The sequence below is a fragment of the Elephas maximus genome, chromosome 4 (genome assembly GCF_024166365.1).
Source record: "Elephas maximus indicus isolate mEleMax1 chromosome 4, mEleMax1 primary haplotype, whole genome shotgun sequence".
Classification (NCBI taxonomy): Eukaryota; Metazoa; Chordata; class Mammalia; order Proboscidea; family Elephantidae; genus Elephas; species Elephas maximus.
This window is the reverse complement of record NC_064822.1, coordinates 105,226,808-105,239,040: the sequence shown is the minus strand read 5'-3', so window position 1 is coordinate 105,239,040 and position 12,233 is coordinate 105,226,808. Positions and strand designations below refer to the sequence as shown.

Genomic DNA, 12,233 nt, shown 5'->3' with positions numbered 1-12,233 from the left:
CACACTCATCCACCCTCTTATGAGCAGAGGGCAAGGAGGGCCCCACTGTGTTGGCCATTACACCCCTTCACCCTGCCCACCTCACCTCTGCACGCCTATGCTCAGCTCCCGGCCAAGAGACTAGGGAATCATGCCTGATGCCCTCACCCAGGCTCCCAGACCCTGCCATCCCAATTCAGCAGCAGCATGGTGAGGCTGCCCACCCCACATTTCCCAGGCCCCTTCCCTCCAGGGTATAGGGCTTTCTCAGGAGTCAGACTCTCCAGGTTGGGACTTGCTCTCCAGCCCAAGAGTTAAAGGCCTTCACGTTCTTCTTGTTTGTTTTCATCTTGGTCTCCCAGGTGCCAAGGGGAATGTTGAAGGAGAGGTGATGGTTAGAGAGGCCTCGGCATTGCCTAGAGATAGGCCCATTCTCCTGCACTGCTTTTTTCCTTTGCTGACCCACCTGGGCTTGGTGATCCCACTGCCCTGGGCCCTGCTGTCTTTGAGGGGTAAAGCTGTAGCAGGAGGTATTTAGGTTAAACTCCAAGGAAGCCTTCCTCATGGATAATGGATACTCCTAAGGGGAAGTCAGTTTCTCTGAAAGTGGTTAGTGGTGGGGTCACTGTCAGAGTGAAGGGTGCATCTGTTGCTAAGCAGAGGCTCCTGTGCCCTCCTGGGGTGTGGCTCCGAGGCTGGCCAGCTGGAGGGCTTATTAGAAACAGGAGGAGAAAAGACCCTTGTCTGATGGCGAAAGGGGTGTCCCTGGCCCCATCCATCCTGGATCACCAGAACTGCATTTCTATAACAAATGCCCCTCCCCCTCACGCCCCTGCATCCCTGCCAGGCCTTTCTCCAATTCACCACCACCATCGCCAGAACCTGGCAGGCACTTCCAGCCCCAGTCTGGTTGTACTAATGGACTGATTGGATTTTCTGTACTTGGAGTTCGGAATTTCTGGTTGAATATGCAAATTTATGTAAATCAATTGGATCTGCCACTACATCGAAACAATGTAGAGTCATAGGCTGGAAGGAATCCTAGAGACAGTCTAGTCCAACGCCCTCGTGTTAAAAATGGGGAAGCTAAAGTCCAGAGGGGGAAGTGATTCATACAGTGATGAGTGTCAGAGGCAGGGCTCCTGACTGCAGTCTGCTGTTTTACATGGGACCATTCTACCTTATTTCTCATGCATGAGGGGCCCTGACCAAATTTAAAGCAGAGAGAGTGGTTCTTGAACCTGACATTAGAGAGAGCTGGGCCCTTGAGGGTCAGAGTATTATCTCAGGGCCTTCTAGGGGCTATGGTCAGCTCTTTAACATGCTGAAGAAAAACACTGCAAATCCCTTAGAACAACACCCTTAATATTTCCCCCAGACACTGCCCCTGGAGTGTTAGAGGACAAGGGCATGGCTTGCTGCCTGGCTTGGCCCTTATCGTTTCCCCAGAGCTGAGATTTTGTCAGTCCCCGGCATCTCTTGCAGTGCCAGGCATACAGTAAGCCATAGATGAATCTGCAGATGCAAAGTCTCCATTTTTACCTGTCATCCTGCTTTGAGTCTCTGCTGTTTGCCTCCATGGCCACAGTGGGAAAAGACCTCTGGTCTCCTGTGACCCTGTCCATCCTCCACTGCCCTCTTGGGAGAGGGCACAGGCCAGCCAGGCTTCCTCTGCAGATTTCTACAGCAGTGACCAGGCAGGCCTTGCTGTAGGGGTTGTTGTTGTTGTTAGGTGCTGTCAAGTCAATTCTGGCACATAGCAACCCTATAGAACAGTAAGTAGAACTGCCCCATAGGGTTTCCAAGGAGCAGCTGGTGAATTTGAACTGTTGACCTCTTAATGATTAGCAGCCAAGTTCTTAACCACTAAGCCACCAGGGTTCCTGCTGTAAGGGAGATCTCATAATTTTAGGGTCAATGCTAAGGATGGAAGGGGGCTGCAGAGATGCTCTTGGGTCCCCAAGAAGCAGTCTCCCCGCTTCTTGATCTGATCCACCACCACTACCACTTCATGGGCTGCACCTGTGGCATGAAGCCGTGTGGAGGGCTGTGCCCTCACTTACCCTGGGATGCCAGAGCACATTGTAGAGATGGCAGAGAGGCTTGGAGCAGCTGTCAACCTGCTTTGCCATGCTCTAGGTGGGTGGGTGCACAGCCTCAAAATCAGAGGCCCTGTTGCAGCCTGGAGAGGGGGCTTGGAACACATTTGGGGTATTTCTACCCAAACCCAGGTCTAGATGACCATGGAAGTAGTGCCCCTGCCTTCAGCATTTTCCTAAAACACAGCAGATTTGGTCAGTGCCTTCAGTTCCCCACTGCCCAGCAGCTTTTGGCACCTCTATCCTTTTTTTTTTTTTTATCCTTAGCTCAGTGTGAGGGGAAATCCTCTGTTGGCCTCAGTTTCCAAGCCTGTGCTGATAGATTCATAACACACCATCATTGGGGTGTGGCACCTGCTCGATAATTACCATTTTCCCAGCTCTGGGAGTTAAGGAGATGAAAGTGGCCTGAGAGTGCCAGACTGTTATTAAGGTGAATTATCATTGCTGTTATTACTGATTTCTAAAAACCCAACAGCCACTGAAAAGAGCCCAGTCAGGTGCAGCTTCCTGAACCTTATGCTGGTCCTTGAGATCTGGGAGTTCTCCAGTAATCACTGAACTTTTTAAATTCTTTATAATTTTGAAAAGAAAGAAGACCCTATTCTGCTGTTCCTGCTATTGTCTGCAGGGCTTGGGTGGTGGGTGCTGCCTGGGGCGTTGGTCTGCAGTTTTTCTCACCCTTGTGATGTTTAGTCTGAAACTATCCCTGCCTGTAGTCCGTCTGAGTGGGGGACTGATGAGGTTTTTCCTGGACAGGGCAGTGAGAGGTGCTGGAACTCCTGGAGTGTGGCCCTGGGGCTCTCAGTAACTTCACTCCCCAGGGGCTGATTCACCTCAACCCCAGCTGGGTTGCTGTGGGGGCTGTAATTGGCCCTTTTGTGTGAAGCTCTCTTGAGACACCCCCAGAACCTACCTGCAGCAACTCCAGGAGTCGCATACACCATCCTACCCCCACCTGCCCCAGACTCTGCCCTTGCCCACCCTTCCACCTCTGCTTCTGCCCTTGGCCAGACCTTGACCCCCTTCCCAGGGATCTAGAAGGAACCCAGGTATTACCCAGGGGAAAGTGGCCCTGACCAACTTCTGGGCTTAGGAGAGCCTTTCCTAGCCCAGGGAGAGATTTCTGGGAAGAAAAGGAGTAAATCATTGGTGTCCCTGGTCAGAGTCTCAACACTTACCTGGCCAGATCTTGTCCCCGCTCCCTCATCCCAGGGACCTGGTCATTACTTCCCTGATGCAGGGTAAAAGTGGACGAGACTGAGAACCATGAATGGCCACAGCTGGGAGGGGCTTTAGAAATCAACTAGTTGAGTGGTTTGATTCCTTCTGACATTTTGTAAAGTTTTTTCACTTGAAACCACTTTCATATGGTTCAAAAATCAAAATGATATAAAGACATACGTTGAGAAATCTCACTCCCACTTCCATCCCCTTCTCCATCAGATAAGCACTTATTAGTTTGTTACATATCGTTACAGTTTCTTTACACAGATACAAGCAAATACAAATATATATTATTTTTTCGCTTTACCCAAATGTGTACCGTCTTCTTCTGACACCTCGCCCTATCGGCAATAGCTGGGTGTGTGTGGCTTTCTCCCACCACCTCTGTCAGGCTTTTGGCCTTTACCACCCGCCCCAGGGTCCCCAAGTTGACCCCAGGCCATGAGCAGGGTTCATCCACTTTCTTACACTGAACGTCATTCAGATACCAGGGGTTAGGCCAAGACCAGCCTGAGGAATTCGCAAGCTTCGGCCAGCCCATTCATTCAGCCAACAGATACTTTAGAACTTACTATGTGTGAAGCACTGTGCTGGACTCTGGGATACAGTGGTGATCATGGGGGAACTGGGAGGGCATGTGCCCAGCTCTCTTGGGCCTGCAAGTGTAGCTCGATAGCCCACAGTTATAAAATTACAGCTGTGATAAGGGCTGCAGAGAAAGGACACGTGTCGTAAGAGCAAATAATCAGAGGACCTGCCCCTTCTTGGTGTACATGTGTGCACGCGCGTGTTGTGGGGAGGCACGTGGCGAGGCACATGGCATGGTGCTGGGGAGCGGGAGTCTGGGGCCAGGGCGGCAGATGGAAAGCTAAGTTTCTCAACTTGACTTTAGCGGCTTCTCTTCCTCCTCCCCAAGTCTGTGGGATATCCTGGGCTCCTTGAGCCTTGTGTCAAAGACAAGAGGCCCCCTTCTCTGCCAGATGATGCTGATAATGCCTTCTTCCCTACCTCCACCCCATCTCCTGTTTCCCTAGCTCTGGGGCTTCACGCTCCTGAAGCTGGAGCCTTGCTTTTCCCTGTAGACTGAGGGGAAATTGGGGGGTGTTTGCTTCTCACTTCCTCTGTAGACAGCACCTCACTTCCTGTCCTTGGGGCTAGAAGAAGGCTAAAGTTCTTGGCTCTGCCTGTGCCTTCCTCTCTCCCCCACTGCTTCCCTAGGAAGCCTGCAGGCCCTAAAGGGTTTCTCCCTAAAGATCCTGCTGAGCACCTCTCCCCCACCCCACACCCCACACTATGGGACCTGTCTTGTCTCTTCTAGACGTGATCTCATCCATCTCATCTATTTCTTGCAGGGAGAGAGAAGCCAGAAAGAGCTCACCCCATTTTGCAGATAAAAAAAAACAAGGCCCAGAGGGGTTCTAGGCTTCACCTAGACTCATGCAGCACGGCTGAGCCAGAAGGGGAATCTGAAAAGCCTGACCCCCATTTGTGGCCACATACAAGAGCAGAGCCCAGCGGGGGCTTGAGGGAAAATCAGAGCTGCTTTCTCCTCCCAGAGCAGGGCTGGCAGTTTAGGAAATCACCTCTAGGCTCTGGCTGGATAGAGCTCCCTGGGTCAGCACTGGAGCTGCATAGAAGGTGCTTAGCTGGCCACAGCCTGTTCCCTTTGAAGAAAGAAGCCAGGAGATGAAGGTTGGGAGAGTGGGCATTGGGAGCTGGGTATGGGGGACTGGGAGGGTGTGTGCCCAGCTCTCCTGGGCCTGCAGGTGCATCTTGATAGCCCACAGGCTATGCTGCCTCCTAGGCCCCTTTTGTCCCTGATTGAGAGCAGGTAGCTTGCATTCCAGGGGTTGGCTCTGCTATAGTCTCCACCATCACCTCCCAGAGCCTCTCTGCCTTGGTTCCTCCTGTGGGACCCAGGGCATGCCTCTGGTTACACCAGGATGTTGTAAAGATGCTGGCTTTCTTATTCGACCAGGAGGCAGGAGAGCGTTGGTTACTGGCATGGGCCAGGGGAGCAGGAAACTCACCTTCAGATGCCCTTGGATCCAGCTACACTGACTCATTCTGTTTCCATATACACCCAGAGAGTTTTCCACCTCACTTTTGTTTACACTTCTCCTGCCTGGGATGACCTCCTTCCCTTTCCCATGTATCTAAACCCTGTTATTGTTTGTTGTTATCAGTTGCCATCAAGTCGATTCCGACTTATGGTGACCCTATGTGTTTCAGAGTAGAACTGCTCCGTAGGGTTTTCAAGGCTGTGACATTCCAGAAGCAGATCGCCAGGCCTGTCCCAAAGCACCTTTGGGTGGGTTCAAACTGCCAACCTTACAGCTGGTCGTTGAGTGCTTACCCGGTTGCGCCACCCAGGAGTCTAAACCCTGCCCATCTTTAAAGGCTCAGTTCACATGATGCCTCCAACTTTGAAAACTGTTCCAGCTCCAGCTTAATATTTCTCTCCTGATTTTTTACGTGCTCCAAAAGACTTCTCTTGTGGAAATTACTTCATAGTGACTATTTACCTGCATGTTTTATGTCCCTTACTAGACTGAAAACTTTAAGAAGTCAGAGAAGAGTTGACCTATCTTTGAATTGCCCCCAACACACCTAGCATTGTGCCTCATACTGAAATATCTCATACTGAAATATCTCATACAGAAATATCTGTAGAATGAATAGGTTAGTCCCATTTGTCAGAGGGAGTCACCGAGGCCTGGGAGTGGGTTGGGAGCTTCAAAAATGTCATATCAATGTCAGGGATAAATCTGGATATGTCTCTCACTCACTCCTTAGTATGGTTTGTCATGTGGGTCTTCAGAGCCATTTGGGTGGGGAATAGTTGGAGGCCTTTTGGGGAACCTGATGAGTCCCTTGTATATTTTTACGTGTTCCTTCTTCCTGCTTCTATTCCTGATGGTGTGAAAAATCACCAATCCTTGTGTGGGGGAGCGGTCCGTTGGCAGGAGTGCTGCACTGGCAGAGGGCACGGGGGGGAGTGCAGAAATACAGGCAGAGCCCCTTGGCAGGGCGTTCCCTTCTAGCAGAAGACAGGAAGCCCCTCCTCCTCACAGGGGACTATTAGAGAACAGGATGCACTGCTTTTTGAAATCCTGAGCCTGCAGGAGGTGGTTTAAGAAGAGAGATCAGTGTGGGCTGCATTAGTCCAGGAAGGCTTTTTATAAAAATGGCTCAGGGCTTCCAGGGTCGCACTGAGGGCTTTGCCTTTCCCAAGAGCCGTGGTAGGTCATGGGAAGATTTGAAGTGGGAAACGCACAATCAGATTCGTAGTTTTAGAAGATAGCTCTGATAGGACGCCTTGGAAAAGTGGCTGGGCAGGGAAAATGCAAGGTAAGTCTTAGAGTATCTTATGGTGCCAGAAAGTTAAAAAGTGCTAAGAAATGAAAACAAAAAGTTATGTTTAAAGGACATTGGAGCCAACCTGAAAGAACCCCAATGGCCGAAGCTGGAATTTGAATTACAAAGTAAGTGGATTATAGAACCCAAAGAATAAAATAAATATCCGTGATATAAATGTATGATTAGATAAATAAATGAATGAAGGGACAACTCTTCCTTTAGAAAAGGAAAATTTATGAAATTAGAAAAAGTTGCAATTTAATAAATGTCAAAGGAATGCAGAAAATCAAACATTACCATTAGAACACCACAGTAATTAGTGCTGCAGGCAAGATCCACAGAGGAATGTTCAAATTAATGGACAAAAATTTAAGAAGAAACATGATATTTATATAGTCTCAAAATATCACACTCCCCCTGCCCAGTAGTTATTGATTGCAAAAGGGAAATAGTAACTTTATAGCAGAGAAAACTGGCAGATATCACCTTAAGCTAGTGGTCAGGGTTAACATCACCAGTAGTGAGACATATCAACATTATATACCTCTGATATTGACATTATGTACCTCTGATATGATGCACTGAGAAAGGCACATGGCCTCTGTGGTATTTGTCCCCCAAATCTATAACCCCAATCTAACCTGAGAAAACATCAGACAAACCCAAATTGAGGGTCATTTTTCACATACCTGACCAGTTCCCTTCAAAAACATCCAGGTTGTGATTAATAAGGAAAAGACATCCAGGTTGTGATTAATAAGGAAAAGACTGAGAACTGTAGGAGACTAAACAGACATGGTGACTAAATACAGTGTGGATCCTGGGTTGGATCTTGGAACAGAAAAACAACAGTAGTGGGAAAATGGTAAAATCTGAATAAAATTTGTGGTTCCATTTAAAGAAGAATTGTTCTGCTAAAGAAGGGTAAGGAGCAGTGAGAAGAGTGTGCTACCATGTCTGTTTAAAAAAAAAAGTATATATAAGATGGGGTTGTGTGTGGAAAGTAACACATTGCCATTGCTGTCAAGTTGATTCTGACTCAAGGCAACCCCATGTGTTTCAGAGTAGAACTTGGACATAGGGTTTTCAATGACTGTAATCTTACAGAAGTAGATTGCCAGGCCTTTCTTCCATGGCATCGCTGGGTAGATTTGAACTACCAACCTTTCACTTAGTAGTTGATCACAAACCACATGGAAATAGAAGTGGAAGATAGGAGTGAAAAGTCATCCAGGAAGAAGTGAGCACTATCAAGAAAGTGAAGAGACAACACACAGAGTGGGAGAAGATGTTTGCAAATCATGTATCTGATAAGGAACTTGTATCCAGAATATATAAAGAACTTTTACAACTCAATAAAAAGCAACCCAATTTAAAAATGGGCAAAGAATCTGAATAGCCATTTTTCTAAGGGAGATATGCAAATGGCTCATAAGCACAGGAAAAGATAGTCAACATCATTAGTCATCAGGGAAATGTAAATCAAAACTACAATGAGATACCACTTCACACCCTCTAGGATGGCTAGAATCAAAAAGATAATAATAAGTGTTAGGAATTTAAGAAATCTGGACCCTCATACACTGCTGGTGAGAATGTAATATAGTGTAGCGGCTTTGGAAAACAGTCTGGCAGTTCCTCAAACAATTAAACATAGAGTTATCACATAACCTAGCGTTTCCACTGCTGTGTATATACCCCAAGAGAAATGAAAACATGTCCACACAAAAGCTTGTATGTGAACGTTTATAGCAACATCATTCAGAATAGCCAAAAGGTGGAAACGGGGACGGATTACCTAATAAGCAAGGTATGCATGGGTTTATTTGTGCTTACTTACCCATCTGTAGTGCACAGTTTCACCTGTTTTTGAAACCCATGGGAAATTGTTCACTACAGATTAGTAAGTAAACAGAAGTAAACCTGTGTGTGCCTGGCTTAATGTAAGCCCATTAGTACCTTGGAGCCCTGGTGGTGCAGTGGCTTAAGAGCTCGGCTGCTAACCAAAAGGTCGGTTGGCGGTTTGAATCCACCAGCCACTCCTTGGAAACCCTATGGGGCAGTTCTACTCTGTCCTATAGGGTCGCCAGGAGTCAGAATCGACTCCACGGCAACGAGTTTGGTTTGGGTCATACCTTGCTTACAGGTTAATCCGCCACTGGGTGGAAACACACCAAGTATCTATCAACAGACAAATAAAATGTGGTATTACAATGGAATATTATTTGTCTTTAAAAAGGAATGAAGTGCTGATACATGCCACAACACAGATGAGCCTTGAAAACTATGCAGAGTGAAAGGCACCGATCACAAAAGAGTGCATATTATATGATTCCATTTATATGAGATGTCCAGAACAAGGAAATCTATAGAGACAGAAAATAGATTAGTAGTTAACCTAGGGCGGGGGGGTTAGAGGGTGATAGCTAAAGAGTGTGAGGTTTCTTTTTGGGGTGGTGAAAATGTTTTAAAATTGGCTGGGGTGATGGTTGCACATATCTGTGAATGTACTGAAAAACCTTTGAACTGTACACTTTAAATGGGTGATTTGTATCGTATGCAAACTATCTCAGTGTTGTTAGTTGCTGTCGAGTCCATTCCGACTCATAGCTGTGACCTTTTGGAAGCAGATTGCCAGGCTTTACTTCCAAGGCACTTCTGGGTGGGCTTGAACTGTCACCCTTTCAGTTAGTAGTCCAGTGCTTAACCATTTGTGCCACTCAGGATAAAGCTGTTAAAAAAAAAAAAATTTGTCCAGGAGGCAGCGGTCACCAGAGGTACTCGTACCTGAGAAGGCATAGTGGGATAAGGATTGAAAAATACTATCTCAGTTTAGCAATGTGAAGGTTACTGCTAAAGTTGGAACTGGTTGAAGAAGGAGTGACAAGTGAAGGTGGCTTTTTGGGGAAGTTTGGCAGTGTTTGGAGGGGCAGTATCTGGAGGAATGACAAGGGAGGATTGTTTTTAAGATGAGAGACACCTGAGCAGTTTTCAAGGTTGATGGGAAAGATCCCTTCAGGAGGGAGATACTAAAGACACAGATGAGGAGGGTCTGGGGCACACCTGAAAGGACCTTCCTAAGCTGGGATTAGGGCAGCCCCTCTGCTGAAATAGGAGGTGGGGGAGGAGGCAGGGAAGATTCTGACTCCAACAGAGAGATTGTGGCAGGTTTGACAGAGTTTCCCTCTGCTGGCTTTATTCCTCTGGGTAAGCAGGAGGTGAGGTGCTGGGCTGGAAGTTTGAGCAGAGGCGACGGGGTATAAAACAGTCATTGCAGAGGATGAGAGAGCAACTCTAACCATTGGTGGGATAGCCAGGCAGTTCTGACGATCTGGCTGAGTTGGTTTTCCTTTGATGGAGGAATGAGTGTCAAGTCTTGTCTCTTCCCCACCCCCTAGGATCTATGGAAAGAAACATTGACATAGAACGTTCAAATCAAGTAATCCCAGGAATCTTGTAGAACTGCTCTGTCCAGTACAGCTAGCTACATATAAAAAACCAAAAAACTAAGCCCGTTGCTGTCAAATAGATTCCGACCCATAGCTAACCTATAGGACAGAGTAGAACTGCCCCATAGAGTTTCCAAGGAGCACCTGGTGGATTCGAGCTGCCAGCCTTTTGATTAGCAGCCGTAGCACTTAACCACTACACCACCAGGCTTTCCTAGCTACAGATAGCTATGTAAAATTAAATTTTAAATAATTTAAATTAAATAAAAAATTTACTTCCTCGGTTGGACTAGCCAGATTTCAAGTGCTTAGTAGCCTTATGTGGCTAGTGGCCACCATATTGGACAGCACATAGTGGAATAGTTTCATCATCACAGACGTTTCTGCTGCACAGCACTGTTCTAGAAAAGCAGTTCTCTTTGGTCTGAGGCCCCTTTTACAAAGAGCTTTTGCTTATATGGGTTACACCCACTGACATTTACTGTAGTATAAATGAGAACTGAGAGTTTTAAACATTGATTTAATTAATTCATTTAAAAATAACATACTCATTGTATGTTAACATATTTTATTAAAAACAATTATATTTTCCAAAACAAAAAAAAAATTAGTGAAAAGGGTGGCATTGGTCTTCATTTTTGCAAATCTTACTTACTGTCTGGCTTAATAGAGAGGCAGCTGTTTTCTCCTATCTACTTCTGTAATCATTCTGTTGGGATATCATACATCATGTCATTTCTGGAAATACCACACTGTACACTCATGAAAGAATGAGAGTTTAAAAGACATGTACAGTAATGTCTTTGTAGTATTGTGAAAATACTTTTGAACTTGTGGGCCCCCAGGGTCTCCAGACCACACGTTGAGAACTACTGTTCTAGAACTAAGGAGCCCTGGTAACACAGTAGTTAAAGTGTTCAGTTGCTAACAGAAAGGTTGGCAGTTCAAATCCACCAGCTGCTGTGTGGGAGAAAGGTGTGGCAGTCTGCTTCCAGAAAGATTTACAGCCTTGGAAACCCTATGGGGCAGTTCTGTTCTGTCCTATAGGGTTGCTGTGAGTCGGGATTGAATCAGCAGTAGTGGGTTTGGTTTGGGGTTGTTTTTGGGCTCTAGAACAACATCTACGTGGCGTGAAGGACCCTGAGAGAGTGATTTGCCTAAAGTCACACCACCAGTAAGTTGCACAGTGGGACTTGATTCTTAAGCCTTCTGCCTTCTGGACTATTGCTTTTTCCAGTACCTGTGCTGGGCTAGGATGGGCCAGGCTGGGCTTTTAGGAGTGAGACCTAGGCTGCTTGACTGCAGAGCCCCTGGTGTGTTGGCCCTATAAATAAACCCATTGTGTGGTAGCCCCTTCCCTCTCCCCACCCTCAACAGCTGCTATTTTTGTTATGGGTTATGCCTTGGAGAGAGGGAGCATGAAGGAGCTGGGGGAGGGGAGATAAGAGATGTTGAAATCTGGAAGCCTTTTGGGTTCACTCCACGACCCCCCAGCCTGGAAGGTCAGGAGACTGATCCTAGTGTTGATTTGAAAGAACCCACACTATGGTAGTAGAGGCCCTTGGCTTGCCTGTGGAGAGGAAGTTGGAGGGGTGATACAGGGGACCCCTTCCCTAAGGACAAATGTCTCTCAGAAGGGCTATTGTGTCTCTGGTGCCAGTTGTCAGGAGAAGGGAAGGAAACTCTTGTCTGCTGCTCTTTCCCTGAGGGTGGGGGAGACCTCTTGGAATTCTTAGGACTAAAAGATGCTTTGGGCCAGGGATTGAGGTGCCCACTTTCAGGCCAAGGTTACCCTTGGGAGCCAGACCTCAGTCCTTGTACCCCACCCCACATCCCGTGGCAGTCCAGGACTGATCTTGGCTGAAAGGGAGTGTTTGCCGTGGGTCCAGAAGTTGCTGTTTACAAGTGGAGTCTGTTTTGGGTGTGATGGGCTGAGACTGGTAAAAGAGATTCCAGAAGGCAGCTGGGGGAGGCTAGGGGAGGGGGAAACTGTTAGTGTTATGGATGATTCTGTTACTAAAGTGAGATTCTCATTTCTGCCTTCCCACAGCTGCCCACCCCTCCCCCCTCATGGTTCCTGGCTTCTCTCCCTAGAGGACTCTGGGGGGAACAGCTGGTG

General features: G+C 47.2%; 1 protein-coding gene across 9 annotated transcripts in view; it reads left to right on the top strand.

Moving 5' to 3' along the window:
- The window catches only part of NCKAP5L (NCK associated protein 5 like), a 58,260-nt gene that overhangs the window by 24,632 nt on the left and 21,395 nt on the right, over positions 1 to 12,233 (top strand). Inside the window, exon 3 of one of the 9 annotated variants that reach the window (XM_049883067.1) lies at positions 12,165 to 12,230. The exons of the other annotated variants lie outside the window; for them this stretch is intronic. The gene's annotated coding sequence lies outside the window, so the exon portion shown is untranslated. The remainder of the gene's footprint in view (positions 1 to 12,164; positions 12,231 to 12,233) is intronic. 9 annotated transcript variants of the gene reach the window in all.